Source organism: Ambystoma mexicanum, chromosome 3p (genome assembly GCF_040938575.1).
Source record: "Ambystoma mexicanum isolate Mex_15411 chromosome 3p, UKY_AmexF1_1, whole genome shotgun sequence".
NCBI classification, from domain to species: Eukaryota; Metazoa; Chordata; class Amphibia; order Caudata; family Ambystomatidae; genus Ambystoma; species Ambystoma mexicanum.
Genome location: NC_090925.1, coordinates 937,918,076 through 937,939,986, shown reverse-complemented (window position 1 = coordinate 937,939,986; position 21,911 = coordinate 937,918,076). Strand labels below are relative to the sequence as shown.

The following is a 21,911-nucleotide window of genomic DNA, read 5'->3' as shown; positions in this document are numbered from 1 at the left end:
TGTTTTGTAATTGTTTATTTTAAAGCGCTTTTACACAAGTTAAGTGCTTCAAGGCGGGAAGGGTACAAGGGAAAACAGTAGTAATTGTTAGGCCTTGAAGTTTCCGAATGATCTAACAAAAACTAGTATACCAGGCCAGAGGCATTTCTGCTATGGCAAGTACATGACGGGAGAGAAAGGAGGGGGAGAAGGGAGAGCAAATCATCAGGCGCCTATGCACAAGGTTTTCAGGCGCAGCCAAGTTTGGGAGGGAAGACAATGGGAGGACAGGACAAAACGAACTTGTTAGGTCTAGTGCATTCAAGGTTGTGCAAGTGTGAGGGAGGGAAAGAGGGACAAGTACGCCCAGTCTATCAGGGCCTGGGTTAAGTGCAGAAGAAGGGGCCTCTCACCTGGAATGTATTCTGAGTGCAGAAGTGTGAGCCATAGTGCAGATGCCTGGAGGCAAGTGTAGGGCTGGTGGGGGAGGCTGGGACCTGGGGGGAGGGAGGGAGAGAGGGAGAGGGAGAGGGAGGGAGAGAGAGAGAGAGAGAGACCGACCCACACCCCTATGGAGGATAAAGCTCTACCTCCAAATCTGTTGGAAGAAACAGCTCACGCGCAGAGAGTTGTAAAAGGCTGAGCACAGGGCTCTGGAAGGGGAGTATTTAGTGAGGGCCCTGACCCCACAAAGCCTTGTGGACTATGCAGAGGGACTTGCATTTGATCCTTGCAGCCATTGGAGAGATTTCAGCGCTGGAGTGATGCGGTCCCTTGGCTTGAGACCAAGGATAAATCTTGCGGTTCTGTTCTGGATGAGTTGAATTGAAGAGGTCGGAAAGTAGCAGTAGGAAGATTGAGAAAGAGGCTGTTGCAGTAGTCCAGTCTAGAGAGAACCAGGGCTCTGGAGATGGTGAGCCTCTGCGGGAAAGTGAGAAAAGCTAAAATACCTCTGAAGAGGTGCATCTGGTAGTGGGACTTTTTAGAGATGTCTGAGATGTGAAAAGAGAAGGAGGGAGTGAAGTCGAAGATGACCCCCAGATTCTTTGCCTCACTGGTGGGTGAAGGCGCAGGACCAAGGGAGGCCGGCCAGAGTGCAAGTGGGAAAGCGGGAGCAGGGGTCCCAATGAGGATGATCTGTCTTACTGGCATTAAGGCAGAGATCATTAGCAGCGCACCAGGACTGAATTGCGGACAGTCAGTCAGAGATGAGCGAGGAGGAGGCAGGAGGGTAGCCTAAAAGAGAGCTGTGTAATCCACATAACACTGAAAGTTTGAGGTGAAAGAAGAGATCATTTGGGCCAAAGGGGCCATGTAGGCATTGAAGAACCAGGGGGATAGATTAGATCCCTGGGGAACACCACAACTAGAGAGAGTGATAGCAGAGGCAAAGTATCACCTGGGAAGGACGATCTGAGAAAAAGGACGCAAGCCACGCCAGTGCCTGCTCTGTGATGCCCAGGGTACTCCACAGCCGGGAGAGCAGGATATTGTGGTTTACCGTATCGAAAGCAGAAGAGATGTCAAGAAGGATGAGGACAGAGGGAGAGTTAATAAATATTTGAGAGCAGGTCTCCATAGGTGTTCAGAAGAGCAGTTTCCGTGCTTCTGGATGCTCTAAAACCAGACTGATGGTCACGGATACAGCCAACAGATTGGGTGTGGAGGGTAAGCTGAGATATAGCCAACTTCTCCAAGAGTTTGCTCAGGAAAGGGGTGATAGAGATCAGGCGATAGTTTGCCAGAATGGAAGGGTTGGCTGAGGGTTTTTCGAGCAGATGATGCACAAAAGAGTGCTTGAGAGGAGTGGGAAATACTCCAGGGGCGAAGGAGAGGTTGCAGAGGTGTGCCAAGATCGCAGCAAAAGAGAGTCAATGTCCTTGATGGTTTTGGAGGGGCAGGGTTCCAACTGTTTGGAAGAGGCTTTCATAGACCGGACTTGTCTGGAAACCTCCTCAGGTGTGATGGGAGATGAAGCAGAGAAGGGGGGAGGGGTTCGCTGAGGGGGAGGGATATAAGGGATGGTGGTGCATAAGTGGGTGCAGAGGAGAGAGAGAGAGAACAGGGTGTCCTGTGTTTTGGTGGTGAAATGTGCAGCCAGGGCAGAGCAAAGGGCCTGGGCGGGTGCAGTAGAGGATGAGGCTGCAGTAGGGTTGGCTAGTTCTTTGCTGACTTTGAAGAGTAGAGCCGTGTTGTTAGATTACGCAGAGATGCAGGCTTGATTATGGACTCTTTTCTTGGACCGGATGCAGAGTTTGTATTGCCTTTGCAGAAGGTGGCAGGCCAGTATGTCAGAGGGTGCACCTGAAAATCCCAATTTCCGTTCCACTGCCCTGCACTTGCTTTTAAGGTCCGCCAAATCAGAGTTGTACCAAGAGTTGCATTTTTTGGCAGGCTTCAGTCGAACCCTCTGAGATGTTGGAGATGGAAATGTGAAAGTTGGAGAGGGCTATGGCAGGGTGTGTGCCAGCTACAAGAGGAGGAGAAGGAGGAGGAGTAGTAGTAGAGTAGATGGAGGCAAAGGAGGCTGCTAACACACTTTTCATGGGTCGGGTGACCTTGAAGGTGGGAGGAAATGCAGGGTGTGCCAGTGTTAAAGGTGCAGCAAGCTTCCGGTGAGAAGAGAGTGATCAGTCCAGGAGAGTGGGGTAGTGAGAGGGATATAGAGAGGGATGTCTGTGGAGATGGGGGCATCCAAGGTGTGGCCAGTAGTGTGCGTCACACCAGAGGGTAGAATGGAGAGAGTCGCATAGGTTGTGGAAGAGTCCTGAAGATTCCAGATAGATGTTAAGATCCCCCAGCAGGAGGAGGTGGGAGGAGGAGTCAAGGAGAGAAGATGCCAGGTCAGCCCATTCCGAGAGGAAGAGGGTGGTCTGGCCTGGTGGCCGATAGAGGGTGGCCCGAGTAAAAGAGGAGACAGGCGAGAGCCTGCAGATCAGGCATTCAAAGGAAAAATAGGCCTGAATGGGAATGATGGAAACAGGGATCCACTCAGGAAAGATCAGGGCTACTGCCCATCCTGGCCTGTTGGGCCTGGGCTCAGAGAGGATCTTGTAGCCATCAGGAAGATGTGTGTCAAAACTCGTGACAGAGCTGTCCTTAAACCATGTCTCGATGAGAGCAAGAACATCAAGGTCCAGGTGTTCAAGGAGGTGGCAGATGTCGGAGGAGTGCTTGACAGCAGAGCGAGAGTTAGGCGTGGCAACGTGGAGCTGTTTGCCATTTCTGAAAGATTTACAAGGGGGTGTGCAGAGGACGGCTCCTTCCCACCCCCATAAGTGGCACAAGTGCCTGCAAGAGAGAGGCAGGAGAAGGCAGAGGGGCCAAAAATAACAAAGATGTTAGAGAGGAGAGTTCAGGTAAAGGAGACCTGGAGCGGCCATGGGGTGGAAGGGGGCCCCAGATGTGTCGGCAGAGGGTGGCAAGGGCACCAGTGTGGGAGAGGTTGATGAGGTTGTCTTTGCAGGGTGTGGGCAAGGGAGCCAGTGATGGGATGAAGGTGGGAAGTTGATAAGGCGAGGGATAAGCCTATCAAAGAGGAGGAGGTTGGGTTGCGGCACTTGTACCAAGACAGTACCATTTTGATAGACATTAATGATGACCCTGGAGGTTGAGAAGAAGGCAAGAAGGACCTCCCAATGGGTACCACCATTGATGTGTGCGGAAGAGTAGGGAGAGAGCAGAGCGACCATATGTAGGGTCCATAGGTCGGGAGAAGGAACGACAAAGAGGATGTCAGTGAGAGTCTCTCTGGCAGAAACACTGACGTAGGTGTCTGCGATAGGAAGGCCTGGGTTGCAGCCAGGTGTGTCCTTAAAGTTCTTCCTGCCAAACTTAGTGAGTAGTTAAGGATAGGAGATGGAGAAGCAGTTAGAGAGAAGCTAGGAGAGATAGAACACCATTGTGAGGAGGCACAGAATGTGGTACACTTAACCAGGTTGAGAAGCTGAGGCACAGGGGAGGGAGTTGACAGGGTGGGGGTAGGTGCACAAGGAAAGGAGGTACACAATAGGGCTGGGAAAAGGCCAAGATAGCTAAGGGGGGTGGGTGTGTGTTGAGGAAAGCAAGAACAGAAACAATACAGAGGGCAAGGGAGTTAGTTGGATGTTATATTAGTAGAGACAAATCACCCAAATTCAATTTTTAAATGGCAGACACAAAACAGTACAGGATTAGAGCACACCTAAATACAGATTTCAGACAAGGGCAATGCTGTACAGTAGTCGTGGGAGTGAGGGCTCCAGGAAGGAATATAAAGTAGAAAGTTGTGAGTAAGTAGTAGAGGCGAGTTGCCAGCTGGGGTGAAATGGTGACAATGTCGATGCCACAGAGTCGGAGGAAAGATGTCCAGGCAGTGGAGCAAACAGGCAGAACTCAATGTCTGGAGGGGATGGTATGATCCGTGGGTGCATGGAGGATGTTTCCAGCATCAAGATGCGTTTCATGGCATCGAACAATGTAGGGCCCCTGAGCCCAGCCAGGCCCGGACAGGCACAGACAGGTGCCTGCAGTGGGCCTTTGGGAAGGGGCCAGCGTATGCCGGCCGGCAACCCAGATTGGCCCAGAAGCAATGAGCTTGGCCCATCAGAGGCCCTGGGGGATGGCAGACAGGCAGAGCACTCCAGTGCTCAGAAAGCGTGCAGCCATCTTGGAAAGGTCGTTGAGTAAATCCAAACAATAGCAGATGCTATTAACACAGTGTTATATGGCCCCAAAAAACAAATCAATGCTGACAGTGCATAATATGGATTTCAAAATTAACTTGCATAAAATTTCGGATTGCAAATTCCACTGAGTGGGCTTACCTGCACATGGCCGTGTGGAGGTTGCAGCTGATCTTGTCTAGTGATCAGGGACAGGCTTTCTAGTGAGCCTCATCCCCTATGCAGCTCCGGGGATCATCCCGTTGTAGAAAGAGGGAGAGACTGGTCATTCTTGCTAAACTCATCTTTTGGTGACCTTTGGCAGAGTTATTTAGAATGGTTTCCGACCTTCATTAACTAATACTAATTTGGCTATTTGTGCATTTTTATTTTTCAAACACTATGTGCCAGATGCTTACCTCTAGATAGTAGTAGTTGTCATTTACATAGCGCCTTTTCCCATTAGTATGGTCTCAACGCGCTTGTGGTGGCAATGCCCTCGGGGACCGCAGCCCAGAGTATGGGAAGATTCTCAGAAAAGGATTAGAATGCGTGTGTGTATTTGGCAAAGACAAGGAATTAGGTGGGCTGGCCGACATCCAGCAAGCAACCCAAGAGATCAGGTATGTGGACGGGTGCTGAGGGAGGACAGGAAAGTGCACAAGAGACTCTGACCAGTTTGACCGAATTTTTGTCCTAGGTCGTCGCTGTATTCTGATGGCAGAGGTGTTGAGGCTTAATCTAGCATAACGAGGCAAAAGTGTTCTGTGCCCAGCTAGACTGAATTTGTTGTAGGTCGTCACTGTATTTTGATGCATGCATGTGGGTAGCCATGCCTGCAGCATATGTCCACCGAAGTGGTGCGTTTATACTACCTTGAGGTTCTGTTGGTGCTTTGTTTATTTACGTCACTGTTTGGTCAGGTTGTCCGTGGGAGAGGGTCCTCTAGGTGTACTAGTTGGGTTGCTATAATAGGTCATCTTCTGCACTCATTGGTAGATGGTGAACTTGATACTTCAGTATAGGGTTGTGGAGTGTCTTTATAGACATTTACTGTTTTTATAATGCACTAGACATTGTTATACTCTGTGTTTTGTTTCGAAAGTGATCATTTATCTAAAGGTGACTAGACATGTGTAGCATGATTCGTCTATTTTCAGCCTACAACTGGGATTTATGTTCTATGGATGTGTGTGGACTCATTGTATCTGTGTCAGCCTACATCCCCTCCCTGGAGTTGAGCACAACTGCTTTCCCATATTACCATTTTAGGTGTAAGGATGGAAGATTTTAATAGTGAGGAGTTGGATGAGGGTTAACAAGGGTGGAAAAGGATAAGTGGGAGGGTATTATCCCTCAACTAACTCCTCAATACTAAAACCTTTCATCCTTACACCTCCCATACTTCGTCTGACGACTTTAACAGGTTCAGACCCTATCCATTTTCTGTCAACAACCATGCTGTCAATGTTTGCACTCTGCAATCCAGGGTGCTGCTTATATGGCTAACTTGCCTGATCGTACCAACCACAAACCTATTTTCATAACTGGTGCCTCAGACATGCATCCATCAACACCGAAGGTTTCTGAATATGCCTAACACACCCTGCCCTCCTTTCTTACAGCGCTATAAAGTCGAATTTCCCAACACATAGTGACATGAGAGGGATGAGGCAGAAAAAGGGAACCAGAGACACTTCAAATAGAGTATAGAGTGTAATGTCGGTTATGGCATTGTACATTTTTTGTACATGTACTTGGTTTTTTAAATCCAATATCTTGTGATAGGCTCTCAACATATAGTCACAAGGAAAGGGAGGAAAAGGGAACCAGACATTGAAACAGATTTAAAATAGTCATTCAGGATTAATGGGATGGCTGTAAATTTCACTTAGATGATTATATGTCAACACTGGAGGCGAGCATTATGCTTCAACTTCTATTTATTTGCTCCTCAGCAGTTTCAACAAAAACATAAGAAAAACACTGAAAAGGATCCTCTTCATCACTTTTCCTTTCTTGTAAACTACAGATCCCAATGTCTCTGTAGTCCTATCCTGCTCAGTCCAGCTATGACACCTTTCCTGTTCCTGGACTCCTCCTCCTCCTCTTTTACTGATCTTCAGCAGATAAGTAGTATTTTATCACTTCTCTGTGTATTGTTCATGGTTGGTTGAATGTTGCACTGAAAAAGGGAATAATTGTAAGGAGGAAGGGGAAAAAAATAAAAAAATAATAATTATATATATATATATATATATATATATATCTTGAGTACACATTTTAAAATATTAGAGTATGCAGGTCGCAACTAACAGCGACCGGAGGATGAGAACACTATTAGAATAGCTCGAGTGCAATTGTCAGACCCACGGTTCGGCATGCGAGCATTTGCCGCATTACGCCTGGGGGCTTGCATGGCCTCGCAGCCTCAATACATTACAGCCCCCACCCTCGTGGGGGCGGAGTCAAGCATGCGCAAAGTGCTCCGTCCCCCTCGTTCGGAGGGGTGGTGTCGGAGCACCGCGTTGCTGTGATTATCATTTATGCGACGAACGAGCGATGACAGATGTGGGAATGCCGGGCCTGGCAGTGATTAAAGGGATAAAAGAATAATACCGTAGTACGCAAAACATTTGGCGGCTACTTTAGCCTAGGCTGCAAGAGCACGCGCAGCAGGCAGAGCAGATCAGCTGATGTATTAGCTCCGAAGAGCTAAGAAGCGGCACATACGACCCACAGTACAGAGAGGGGCACCTCTCATTAAGATTCGGCCGCAAAAGGAACAATAATCAGATATTGGTGCTTGCCACAAAAGAAGAAAAAAAACAAGAGGAATTCATATATATTATAGATAAGAGATTATAGCAAAGCATCTTAGTCAACATAGCCGTGGCCGTGCGGGAGATGCCCGATTCAGATACCCGATTCAGATACCAGGCACACAGCACTCAAGATCATGTCTGAATTCGAGTGGAGCAAGGAGGAGCAGCCTCTAGACCTCGCCGCCAGTTTTAAAGAAGTGCTGCGGAGCTTGTTGATAGATGCTGTGGCACAAGGGGTGAACCCCTTACAGGAAAGGCTGGAAACCCTAGAATCCACACCTTCAGGCAAAGGTCGACAGAGCCAGGCCTCACGACCCCCTTCCCAGGGGAAGAAAAGATGTGAAGGAGGACACAGGCTCGGAAGAGGAGCCGGCAGATGGTGATCTATCTTCCCATGTGGAGGAAGAGGGAGAAGAGAAAGAGTGGACAAAGCCCAGCTGGGGTAAGAAAGCCCGCAAGAAGAAACAGCTGGACGAAGAGCCAGAGGAGATCATGGATATGTTTGACCCAGACAGTATCAGGAACCCCAGATCCTCTGATTGGCACCCCCCCCCAGAGTAACACAGTACATGGCCCTGAGATTAAAGGAGGCCCTAGACAAAGAGGTGAGGCAACAGTGAGAACAGTGATTTTCTGAGACAATTGGCGCCAGAGGTCTGCAGCTGGAATTTATCCAGCAGCCCGTACAGGCATACTGGCCACACCAGCCGCACCTAGCGCAAGCGGAGCAAGAGAGTCTAGACCACGAACTGCGCCAACTTGACAGGAATGAAGCCATAGTGAGGTGCAGGGCATCCCCCAGATTCATAAGCAATATGTTCCTGGTCCACAGAAAGGAGAAAGTGCGACCAGTCATAAACCTAAAAGAGCTGAACGGTTGGATTGTATACTGCCACTTCAAGATGGAAGGAATACACCACCTCAGACTCCCTAAGAGAGGGGGACTGGCTTGCAAGATTAGACTGGAAGGAAGCGTACCTGACTGCCAGTACAAGAGGAATTCAGGACCTTCCTTGCTTTCTGCTAGAACTGGCAATTGTGGTAATTCAGAGCAATGCCCTTCGGGCTAGCCTCAGCGCCTTGGGTTCTCACCAAGTTGATGAGACCAGTAGCAGCAGCAATCCGAGGGAAGGGCATCAGGATGATTATTTCTGATGCTTGTTAATCTGCTTAGAACCACATGCTGTGCATATGGTCCGACATCCAGTGGTACCCGCGGAGTAGTGCATCTTGTCTTTCGGGGACCGAAAGGGGACGTCGGCATAGGCGTGTCTGTAACACTATCCCTATCGTGATGTGTGTAGTACCCAAAATCCTTCACGCGCTGAGGTCCCTCAGATTGCTTTTTTCCGCCCAGATAACTGGTCACCCTATAGCGGAGCTCTTACTAGAGACATTGTTTCTTTACCGAATTGTCGGTTTATTCCCTGTTACGTTACGCGTGGATTCCCCCTCCCCCACCGCCACGCCAGCTGAAAGTGATGGGGGTACTTCGAATGACCAAACGTCCAATGCGGATGTTACAGACCTTGAGGCGGACACTTCTAGGTCCGCCATGCACGTCCCCGACCCTTCCAGGCTCGACTCTGGTCTTGCTACAGGGACTACACCCGGTCCCAGGGGCATACAAGCTCATCGCACTGAGCACACAACCCCTACGCCAATTTCAACGTCTTCGTCGAAAAAAGAAAAAGCACCAACTGGGTCACCGAAAACTTCGCTGGTTCCCTCAGATCGTTTAGATCCAAAGCCTTCCCCGCATCTGCAGCAGCGCATTGTGACTGAGCAGTTCAAACAGACTAAGGGCGCTACTCCAAAACCTACATGTGTCGAAGCACGGGAGCCCGACGCTTCGGCCATTTCCAAGGCCTCAGTAGGCCGAAAACTACGGCTAGGCCTCTACCCGGAAAACCGACCGCTAGGCCTTCTAGTGCCGCGGACGGTATCTCTAGTGCCGACAAATCGGGCCATTGTCTCACGACGATTCGGCGACTATCCAGAGTAGCATCGGAAGAATCGCAGTGGCGGTGGGCCTTACTCCGGTTCAGCCTAAGGTTAGGGGCCAGGCCGCGGAAAAGATTTCAGTGGATTTGGTTCCCGATTCCGATGAGACGTACGTAGATAGTCAAGAGCCCCTCTCCGACACCCTGAGAGGTTCCTCTCGACGCCACAGTGCTGAGAACGTTGTTTCTCCAGCATTGGATCTTTCATGGATTCACATGCTTAGAATATTCCCCGTTGTCAGGCTGGGAACCTTCGGTACATTTATAAAGACGTTTCCCATAGGAAAAATTTCGACACTTCTATGTCCTATCTACATCGTTTTGGGCTGCTTACGCATGCCCCAATAGGACGTAGCGGTATAAATGCCCAGCCCCCGCGGCTCCCTTCAGATTTCAACCGTCTTCCAAAGTAGTGGGATCACCTCGTGTCATCTATTTTACAAGGTTGTTTTTTCGTCTTTTTCCCAATGTCTGGGAAGGCACTATTTCGCCTGTGTGCTACATGCGGATTAAAGAAGGTGTACGAAGGAGATGGACATATGGACTGTCTATATTGTCTCCATCCTCACCATTCGGCTGACAATTGTGAAATTTGTAAAGGCTTCTCACAGAAGACCCTGAAAGACCGAAATAGATGGCTGTTAGCGTGGCTGAATGACAGAGCGGGTGCGTACTACCCCTGGTGCTTTCGAGTGGGACAAGTATCCCAGTCACAGCTCCGTTACTCAATCCTCAGGCTGTTTTATCCCTGGAGGTATTGTCTACTCTACAGACTTGATTGAGGAAACTGGATGTGAAGTTGCCTCAGGTTACTGCTCCGGCAGGACTGCATACTACACCAGCCGGCGACGAGCCAGGCCCTTCCCACCGGCCAACTCCTATGGCGTCAACGGCCGTTCCGGTTCGTGAAGACCCTCCATGCCCGCGCCCAGAGGAAGGAGAACTACCAGAGTCTGAGTCTGAGTCGGAACGAGGAGAGTCTTTATGGGATATATCGTTATCCCATTCTAGGGACCCGACATGGGAGTCGGAGGCGGAGATGGAAGCTCCAAGAAGTCCGGCTCAACAGTCACCTCCGGATGACATCGGTTCCTTCCACACAATGATGGGTAAGGCATGTACCGAGTTTGCCCTGGCCCAGGAGGAGGAAAAGAAAGACTGTTTCTTGTTTGATCATATAGGAAAGTGGAGAAAATCAGTATTTTCGGTTCCCATTTTAGATCATGTATGGCAAGAGGGATTACGAACAATGCGCCATCTGTTCTCGGAGCCTGTGGTTAAAGGCAGACTGGAAAAGAAATGTAAAGCTCCTGAGTCTACTCCAAAATGTTTGTCCTCTCAACCTTCTCCAGAATCGGTGGTATCGGCAGCTGCTGCAAGAAAGGCAAGGTCACAACATAAATGCACAACTCCTGCAGAGAGCGAGGCCAGGAGACAAGATGTTTTGGCAAGAAGGTGTTGTCTATAGGAGCAACAACGGTGAAGGTGGCCAATTCTCTAGTTATTATGGCGAAATATGACGGAGAGATGTGGCATCGTTTAGCACCCATACTGGAACATCTACCAGACGAACATAGAAAATCTGCGATGTTACTTGTGCGTGAGGGGGAAGAGGCGTCAAATCACTCAATAAACATCGCCGTAGACCTGGCAGAATCAGGCTTTAAAAAAATTAACAATTGAGTGGTTTTAAGGAGACAAGCCTGGCTCAAATGCACCAGCTTTCGACCAGAAGTACAATATAAAGTGCTTCATATGCCCTTTGAAGGAGAACACCTATTTGGAGAGAAGGTGGACGAGGCCTTGAAAGGCATGATAGAAGATTCGGACACGGCACGCTCTCTTGGAGCCCTTCAGAGTGGCAGAAGTTTTCATTCGTTTTGCTCCTTTTAGAGGAGCGCCAGGAAATTCCCCGATTCTCGTCATCCAGGGACCGGACATTCAGTAGACCGTCTTACTCCTCTCAAGGCTACAGGCGGGCTTCCAAAACTGCTAGAAGACGTCGAGACTATCAAGCCTCAAGAAAAAGGGGAGGTTATCCATCGTCGACAAAGGACAAACAATCAAAGGACCAGCAATGACGAGTTTCAGAACGTCCTGGGAGGCAGGGTGTCTCACCGTGTCGACGAGTGGGAGAAGATGACATCAGACCAGTGGGTATTGGACACAGTGGAGTTAGGCCATTCCTTACAGTTCAAAATCAAGCCGTCGCACATTCCACCAGTGTTTTCGGCTCAACCCCATCTGCAAATATTAAAACAAGAAGTAGTGCTTATGCTAAAAAAAGGGGCTATAGAATTGGTCCCGGTATCCAAGAGAGGTCAAGGAGTTTACTCCCGATACTTCGTTGTGAAAAAACCCAACGCCAAGTGGCGTCCCATTCTCTATCTTCGAGACCTCAACAGAACACTAAAAAAATCTGAAGTCCAAGATGCTCACACTTCAGGAAGTGATCCGGTCTATTCAACAGGAGGATTTTCTGGTGTTGTTGGATCTCCAGGACGCGTATTTTCATATACCAATGCGTCAACGACACAAAGTTCCTGAGGTTTGTAGTCGGACGAATCCACTATCAGTTCAAAGTGCTCCCATTTGGATTAAAGTCATCTCCCAGGACGTTCACAAAGTGCTTAGCTCCGGTAGCAGCTTGGTTAAGAAAGCAGGGTCATCATGTCTACCCTTATCTGGACGATTGGTTGGGAAGGGGATCGCCCCCATAAAAACACGAGCAAGTCTAAAGGCCACCATGCAACTTCTACAACAGTTAAGATTTGCGGTCAACTTTGAAAAGTCCTCCTTAACTCCCTCAAGGACCTTGGTGTTTTTGGTGTGGAGTTCGAGACTCAGTCAGGGTTGGTGAAACCATCTGTGCAAAGGATTCACAGCTTAGCCTACAGGCAAAAGAGTGGAAGGTCAACACCAGAGTGTCGGTAGGAGATGTATGTCACTACTGGGGGCCATGGCTTTGTGTATCCCCTTGATAAACAACTGTCGTCTCTTCATGAGGCCAATTCAAGAATTCCTAGCAGACCGATGGTCCCAGAGTCAGGGACTTTGGTCAGACAAACTGACTATCAGCAACAAGCTTCTACAAGCACTTCGATGGTGGCAAAACTTCGAAAATCTATCGAGAGGGATGCCCCTGCAGGAGCCAGAATTTCATATAACGATAGTGACGGATGCGTCTCTGACTGGATGGGGAGCGCATCTGGGTTCTCTTCAAGCGCAATGCCTGTGGTCGTCGCAGGAGTCAGTCCTTCATATCTTCGTGCTGGAGTTGAGGGCGGTATGTTGGGCCCTGAAATCTTTTCTGCCACACATAAAAGGATCAGTAGTGAGAATGACAGACAATACGACAACAATGTTCTACCTAAGAAAACAAGGAGGTACTCGCTCCAGAACTCTCTTGACCAAAGCTCAAGAAATATGGCATTGGGCTCTAGAACAAAATATAAGTATAGTGGCCTACCATCTTCCGGGAGTGAAAAATGTACAAGCGGATTCTCTCAGCAGGGAAATGGATCAGCTGCACGAATGGGAATTGAATGACCAACAGCTGTCGAAGGTTTTCAAAAAGTGGGGACAACCTTCCCTGGATCTCTTTGCGACGAGGGAGAACAAGAAATGTGCACAGATTCTGCTGGGAGATATCCGTCAGGCGGCATCCTGGTCGGTGCCACATACATTTACCCGCCATTATTGCCTCGAACGGCAACATGCAGAAGATATACAGATGGGACGAGCAGTCCTACGTCATCTGTTTCAGTGAGGTAAGCCTTATTCAGGGGAATGTCCTTTGATCAATATATATTGTAATGTATATATCGTATATGTATTTTGTTGTTTTGTTTGTTGTTTTTTAGACTAACGTGTAACCGCTGAAGTTACTCAATGAAAAAGAAAAAAAAAAGAAAATGTGTGGTTATGATATCGGTTTTCATTCACACCGCCAAATCAGGAGTACTGCTATACAATCTATTCTAAGCATGTGAATCCATGAAAGATCCAATGCTGGAGAAGGGAATAGTTTCTTACCTGTAACTCCATTTCTCTAGCATTGATATCTTTCATGGATTCACATGCTCCCGCGTGCCTCCCCTGCATGCAAACAATATATACCCCATACTACTTTGGGGGGGGGGGTTAAAATCTGAAGGGAGCTGCGGGGGTGGGGCATTTATACCACTACGTTCTATTGGGGCATGCGTAAGCAGCCCAAAACGACGTAGATGGGACACGGACATGTCGAAATTATAAATGTACTGAGGGTTCCCAGCCTGACGGGGAATATTCTGAGCATGTGAATCCATGAAAGATACCAATGCTGGAGAAATGGAGTTACAGGTAAGAAACTATTCCCTTCTCCTCGTTCTCCTCGCGTAGGCCCGTTTGGGTCCTCTAAATGGACTACAGAAAAATGTGAGGGTTGTATGGATCGGCTGGAGCAGATTATCAGTTCTTCTGATCATCCTCCCCCGAAAAGGGCTCAGGTAGACCCTAACCTCCAAATTCAAGAAGTTCAGTCTCCGGGTTTCCAACAAGAAGACGTGGTCCATATGGACACATATAGAGACATCTATAATGAAGAAGAAGAAGCTTCTTTTCTCGAAAACTGAGGAAGATCAACAGGATAAGACGGAGAACTGGGAGGAAACCCAGCAGGAAGGTCAAAGACCCTTGGACACACCAAGATCAGGACTCTGATATTTTGTGCCTAGACTCTCCTCCGTCCACCCCAGCTCGCCAGGCCTCCCCTGTGGATGACCAGATGGCTTTCAACTCCATGTTGAAGAAAGCAGCTGAATACTTCAAAATTGCCACTCAAGAGGCGGTACCTGAGCATAATTTCGTGAAGGATATCATTAAGGAAAAATCTCTGGTGAGTCAATCCATCCCCCTCCTTAACTATGTTAAGAGACGGGTAGCTCCCTCATTGGTCTCACCTGCTCAGACACGGTCAGTGAACCCGAGAGTCAAAATTATTTCAACCTTCTCCTTCCGACCCTCTGTATATCAAAGGGCACGCCATCCCAGACTCGCCTGTAGTGACTACCACTCGAAAGAGGGCAGGGGTACCCCTTGCCACGGGAGAATTACCACCAGAGAAGGAGTCTAAAAGGTTGTATGCCTTGGACAAACGTGTCACATCAGCAGCTGCATACACCATTCAGGTTGCCAATAATACCACGCGATTAGCAAGTTACGCTGATGCCCAATGGAACTTGCTGCAGGAAGTTCCCCAGGAGGTTCCTGAACCCGCCAGGACAAAGCTTCTCGCCATTGTTTCGGAGGGAAGACTGGTTAACCAGAATGTGGTGAAGAACACCCTAGACACTGCAGAAACAGCAGGCAGGTCTCTTGCACAAGGGACTCTTCTGAAAAGACACGCATGGCTGCGTACATCAGGATTTAGACCTGAAACTCGGGCCTCCCTCGTTAATAAAACCATTGAGGAGACTAACCTCTTCGGGAAAGCAGTGGATGAAGAGTTGGAGACAGTCAAGAAGGAGCATGAGACTATAAGTTACTTGCACCAAATTGCACAGAAACCCTCCTCCCACAGGGGTAATAATTCTCGGCGGTCCTTTCGAGGGCAAGCCCGTGCTGGTCAACTACGGCACAGGTAACTTCAACACAAATCAAACATCTGGAAGTCCCACTTACTACCCCTCAAGGGGTCAGAAACGCGGCAAAGGCAGAGGCCCCAATCCCAGAGGAGCCACAGCCTCTGGCCAGAAATGACCACCAACTCCAGGTCCCCTCCCATGTCTCCCCGGTCGGGGGGCGAAACATTTTTCCTCAAGGCATGGGAGGGGATAACTTCCGACCAGTGGGTCTTAAAGACGGTCGCCCACAGTATTGCATGGAATTCGCCCAACCTCCACAGTTCAGACTGCCGCGCTCACAGCGCCTTTCACCGGACCATCTGGAGATCCTGATCCAAGAGGTGGAAGCACTGCTGGAAAAGGACGCCTTAGAAGTCGTCCCTATACTTCAGGTAAACAAGGGTATTTCTTCGGTGTACTTCCTTGTACCCAAAAAGGATCTCACCATGCGTCCTGTTCTAGATCTGCGCCCAGTGAACAAGTTAAAATAAAACCCCAGAAGTTTTGCATGCTAACACTGCAGGAGGTGATCCCTTTGCTGAAACACGGGGACTTCATGGTAACGTTGGACATGAAAGATGCATACTTTCATATTTCAATATTGCCAGCGCACAGAAAATACCTAAGGTTCATGATCCAGGACAAACGCTACCAATTCAAGGTACTCCCCTTCGGCATCGCCTCGGCGCCAAGGGTGTTTAACAAAGTCCTGGCAGTGGCAGCAGCACACCTGCGCAGACTATCAGGCCCAGTTTACCCTTACCTCGACAACTGGCTCATTACGGGGGACTCGTTCGAGGCTTGTTTTTTGAACATCCAAAAAACAGTAGATCTCCTCTTCAGCCTGGGTTTTTCAATCAATGAAAAGAAATCCAGCTTAGTCCCCAGCCAAGTAAAACAATTTCTGGGAGCGCTAATTCGGACGGAAGACGGTCTGGTCTTCCTCTCCAGCGAGAGGGTTCAGAACATGCTTTCACAGATCCCTCAATATGTAGCCAGTCGGGAGGTGACGGTACGCAAAGCAATGCGCTTGCTAGGAATGATGGCGTCATGCATATACTTGGTTCCCCACGCACGGCTATGCATGCGTCCCATGCAAGAGTGGCTCAACAGCCAGTGGTGTCAGGCCAGCGGACAATAGTAAGATCTGGTAGGTGTCTTGCCAGCCCTCGTTCTCTCTCTGCAGTGGTGGTCAAGAGAAAACGTCTTGAAGGGGAAGACCTTCACCACCCCTGCAGTGGAAGCCCCTCTCACGACACTCATCTCTCACGGGGTGTGGGGCTCACCTGCTTCACCAGACAGCACACAGAGCGTGGTCCCCTCAAGTAGCATCCAATCATATAAACTTACTGGAGCTATTAGCAGTGTTCAAAGTATTGAAAGCCTTTCAGATGCAGCTGCAAGGGAAGATAGTGCTGATCCTAACCGACAGCACTACAGCAATGTATTCCCTGAACAAACAGTGGGGCACTCACTCTCCAGGGATATCCAAGCTGTCCCAAAACATTTGGATATGGGCTCTCAAACACAAGATGTTTTTGTTGTCCCAACATGTTCCAGGGGAACTCAATCTTCTGTCAGACGTACTCAGCAGAGAGTTTCCTCTGCCAGAAGAATACGAATAGCGACTGCACAAAGACATTGTGTCCAATGTCTTCGCAGAATGGGGTTTCCCAGCGATCGACCTGTTCGCTACTCAGGAGAAAGCCCAATGCCAAGATTACGCCTCCAGGTACCCCCAGAACCGATCCAAGGGGAAAGGTCTCTGGATAACTTGGTCGGGGAAATTTGTCTACGCTTTTCCGCCCCCTCTCCCCCCAACTCCCCTTCTCAACAAATTAGTGCACAAGATGCACCAGGAACCAGTTACCATGATACTGGTGGCCCCCATGTGGGTCCGCCAACCCTGGTTCACTCACCTGATGGAAATGTCCCTCTCCCCACCAGTCAAGCTGCCCTGCCCGTACAACATGTTGTCTCAGGACAGGGGGGAGACCCTACACCCATGCCCACAGACTCTGAACTTGGCAGCCTGGCTCCTGAGATCATTGAGTTTGGACACCTGCAACTCCCTCAGAGGTGCATGGACATAATCGGGGAAGCAAGGAAACCTAATACACGTTATTGCTATGCCAGCAAATGGAAACGTTTTGTCATCTGGTGCAATTCCAAGGGCGTCAATCCCATCGATTGTGCAGCCTCACACATTGTGTTGTATCTCACCCACCTGTTGGACTCTGAGTTAGTCTTCAATTCCCTAAAGGTTCATCTGGCTGCTCTGTCAGCCTACACCAAATCACAACAAAGGGTATCGTGGTGGAAAATACCAGTGATTAAAGCCTTTATGGAAGGGGTTAAGAGGATTTATCCTCCCATCTCTCACCCAGCCCCTGGATTTAACCTGATGTGGTTTTGAACAGGCTCATGGGAGCTCCCTTTGAGCCTATGCATAAAGCAAGTCTGAAAGACCCGACTTATAAGTCGGCCTTCTTAGTGGCTATCACTTCTATCAGAAGGGTTAGCGAACTACAGGCTCTTTCTGTTTTAGACCCCTTTGTTGCAGTCCACAAAGATAAGGTTGTTCTGCGCACACATCCCAGGTTTGCGCCTAAATGAATCTCGAAGTTCCATGTGAACCAGTCAATCGAACTACCCACTTTCATCCAGAACCCTACTAACGTGGCCGAAAGAAGCCTTCACACACTAGACGTGCGCAGGGCAGTCATGCTTTGCCTGGAAAGAACTAAACCACTAAGGAAGACTAAACAATTCTTCGTTTCAGTGGAAGCTGGTAGAGAAGGGGACCCTGTCTCTAAATCCGCTATCTCAAGGTGGATTGTCAAATGCATCACACTATGTTACACTCCTGCTAAGAGAGAACTGCCCTTCGAGCCTAGAGCACACTCTACTCTAGGCACTGGGGCATCCATAGCATTCATTGCAAATGTTCCTCTTGAGTCCATTTGCAAAGCGGCAACCTGGAGTTCTGTACACACCTTTACAAAACACTATTGCCTACACACTCATTCCAGGTCTGATTCTCGGGTGGGACAAGCCGTACTAAGTCATTTTTTCTCTACTGTTCCTTCTCACAACCCACCTCCAACTCCGGGTACTGCTCGCTAGTCTATGCACAGGATGTGATTCTAAGCAGATTAACAAGCATCTTAAGACATGCATTACTTACCGTAATAGCATTTCTGATGATTGTATCTGCTTAGATTCACATGCACCCTCCCTACCTCCCCGCTCGGGGTGGAAGGAACATAGCCGTTTTACTACTTTCTCTCTTTTATGTACTCACTCACTACAGCCTTGGGCTCCCCTCATGGCAGAAAAAATACAATCGGAGGGACCTCGGCGCGTGAGGGATTTTGGGTACTACACATGTCACGATAGGGATAGTGTGTCACGACCCTCGCCCAAAAACCCCTCTGGCAAACCCATTGGCCAGGTGGAGTCAGGATTCGGGCCTCTAGAGCCTGGCATCCTCTTCAAAAGCCCTCATGGGGCCAGTCCTGGCACCTTTGGCGGCAGGCTCTCACACCATGAAAAACAATGTGCTTGGGAACTACTTTATTGTATTGCCAGCCAACATGGAGGCATTCACATAGCTTGGTTCCTAAAAACCAAGCTATGCGGTCTAGTGTTTTGGGTGTGGTAGCCTAGGGACAACTTTACCTGGACTATTTTGTTGGGGCTATTTAAACCACACCCGAGCAAGACAACACGCTTTGTGTTACTTTGCAGCTTGCAACGTGACGCTCACTGCGTTCAGCTATTCACTCGAACCTCGGAGAAACAGAACCTGCAAGGAGACAAAAGGAACATCATTAGCAGCAGCATCTTACCTGCAGTTTTCATCTTTAAACACTCGCAGCTACTGAGAACAGCTTCCTCGAATCTGCACGCCTCCCGGACAGAACGACCTGAAAGAGGAAGATAGAGGCAACATTAAAGAAAGCAGTAGAGACATTTACAAATTACGAACTGCTCAAAAGGCTTACCTGGCTGGTCGCCTCTCGGCTGGCATCACTCCGGACATTCCACTCGCGCTGAAGAACACCTCGACCTACAAGGAAGGAAAACACAGGTTAGCAAAGGCAAGACTTCTCAGCGCTGCGCATAGCGCTTACTTACCGCATCATAACGCTCTTAATGCACCATCATTTACCAGCGGGGGTCAACCAAGCCAGTTCGCCGCGCTGAAGCTCTGCATACCAAAGGGAGAAAAAAGAGACATTTTAAACAAAGAAAGGCATGCAGGATAGCAATAAAACTAAAGAACAGCAATAAGACCTACCTGAACAATATCAAACCGGCCGGCGTCAGTGAAGTAACTGGATCGCACTCGCCCATGAAAGACAACGCGCCCCTGCAAAGAAGGCAGGACGGAGAGCACGCCTAATTCTGCCTCAAGGTGAGGAGAGGGCGCCAGAGGGACTGAAATCATACAGGGGTGGAGGGAGGATACTTACCCCAGTCGGTCAGTCTTGAACACAGTCCTCATGTATTTTCAGGCAGAACCTTCCCTGCAGACCACATCAGGGCAAAGCTGAGAAGCATACCAGCGAGTAACCCGGTTGGGTGGTGTCCCAGTGGATACCAGGTGAGCGTAACATAGTGTTACAGACACGCCTATGCCGACGTCCCCTTTCTCGTCCCCGAAAGACGAGATGCAATACTCCGCGGTTACCACTGGATGTCGAACCATATGCACAGCATGTGAATCTAAGCAGATACAATCATCAGAAATGCTATTACGGTAAGTAATGCATGTCATACCTGGACGACCTACTGCTCCTAGCAGAGGATCGGTAGACTCTGGTATACCAGATGCATAGGTGCAAGACCTCCTGACATCTCTAGGATTCCTAGTGAACGTGAAGAAATCGGACACCATGCCGGCGCAAAGACTGGACTTTCTAGGTTTCTTCCTGGATACCAGAGTTACCAGCCCGAAAAATAAGAGACATCAAGAGAGATCAGAGACTGCTTGAGCAAGCAGACGATATCGATCAGAGTGCTAGCGAGGATAGTAGGGAAGCTAGCAGTGTCGATTCAAGCTATCTTCACAGGTCCCCTGCACTATTGTGCGCTTCAGAGACTGAAGATCAAACACTTGCATCAAGGTCTTAAATACCACCAACTAATACCCTTAAATCGAGAGTCCATTACAGAACTTGAATGGTGGTTGAATAATATGGACACCTGGAATGGTCATGCCATTTTCGGAGATCGGACGGTCCTAGTGATAGAATCAGATGCCAGCCGAATAGGCTGGGGGCGAGATGCGGATCTCTCGAAAATGGAGGAAAAAGGAGCAAAGAGGAACTCTGTCTGTACATAAAATGGAACTTCTAGTGGGTTCCTTCGCTATCAATGCGTTCACAAAAAGGGAGGGCGATTTCATGTGTCCTACTCAAGATGGACAATATATCAGCGGTCAGGTATATAAACCACTTAGGGGGAACAAGATCCAGATAACTAGCGGAGCTAGCAAAAGACTTTTGGCATTATTGCCTTCAGTCAGGGACTTCAGTGGCAGCAGAATATCTTCTAGGAATACTGAACGTAGTGGCTGACTAGAACTCGTGATACCTGACAGACTCCAGTGACTGGAGGCTGAGCATGGAAGTATTTCAGCATCTGAATCAGCTGTGGGGTCCAGTTCACACCGATCTGTTCGCGTCTCGCCTCAACGCGCAGGCACACAGCTACTTCAGCTGGAGGCTGGATCCAGGCGCCTGGGGCACGGATGCTTTTCTCCAAAGGTGGACAGGAGAACTGCATTACGTGTTTCCTCCCTTCGTGATGTTGAGCAAATCACTAGCGAAGTGTCGGAGAGAGAAAGCAGAGTTGATTTTGGTAGCACCGCTGTGGAAGTCACAAGTTTCTTTCCATCGCTGATGGAGCTGGTGACGGACATCCCTCGAGTCCTACCAAATGGAGAATGACTTCTCACGGACCCAGCTGGGTCATCTCATCCTCTGAGAGTGAGAGGGACTCTCCCGCTAATGGCGGGCACAATATCAGGAGACGCTGGGTGCTGCCAGGCATTTCGTCTCAAGCTGCAGAGCTCATTGCAGTGTCTTGGGCTCCATCCACAAAGAGGAGCCATGACGCGGCTTGGGCCAAGTGGTCAAGGGAGACATTTTCATTTCGTTTCGGCCCCTATAGTAGCTATATTGAATTTTCTAGCACATCTGTTGTAAGATGGGAAAGCGTTCCGTACCATTGGAGTGTACAGGTCGGCTATTCCAGCAGGCCACCTACCGATCAAAGGAGTCCCAGCAGGGAACATCCAGCGGTAGCCAGGCTCATAAAAGGGGCGTCATATAAAGCACCACCGGAGCCGAGGTATAATCAAGTGTGGTATGTTAGTGGTTCTGCGCCTGCTAGCGTGTTGGCCAGCAGATGGGTATCCGCTTAAGCAACTGTTCAGTAATTAGCAATGCTTTTATGTCGGTATCTTGCAAGCGAGCAGCAGACGTCAAGGTGCTTGAGATTAACAAGAAATCTTTTGGTCCGGAAGGAGTGACTTTTTCTATAGTTAGGACTAAGACCGGATCTACTACAGTACACTATCCCTATTTCGAGGGGATTGGTTCCTCCGATGTAGTCTTTATCTATGACAGGTAATCACCACAGCTGTGCTGCTTTGGAAAATTTTCGGCTCCTGCGTCGATGACGTCGATACGCTGTCCTCTAGGGCCTCCGTCGAGCTGACGTCACCGGATGGTATAAGTAGGATGCACGACACCCGTAGCCTCAGTTCTGTTTTTTCCGCAAACGTGTTCGCTCCGGAGATCTCGACGCGCCTCTGTTCTTCTGAGTTATTCTATCGGTTCTTCG

At 49.0% G+C, this 21,911-nt stretch overlaps 1 protein-coding gene across 1 annotated transcript in view; it reads left to right on the top strand.

The window, feature by feature from the left end:
• The window catches only part of NFS1 (NFS1 cysteine desulfurase), a 1,222,594-nt gene that overhangs the window by 509,166 nt on the left and 691,517 nt on the right, over positions 1–21,911 (top strand). The gene's annotated exons all lie outside the window — the stretch shown is intronic.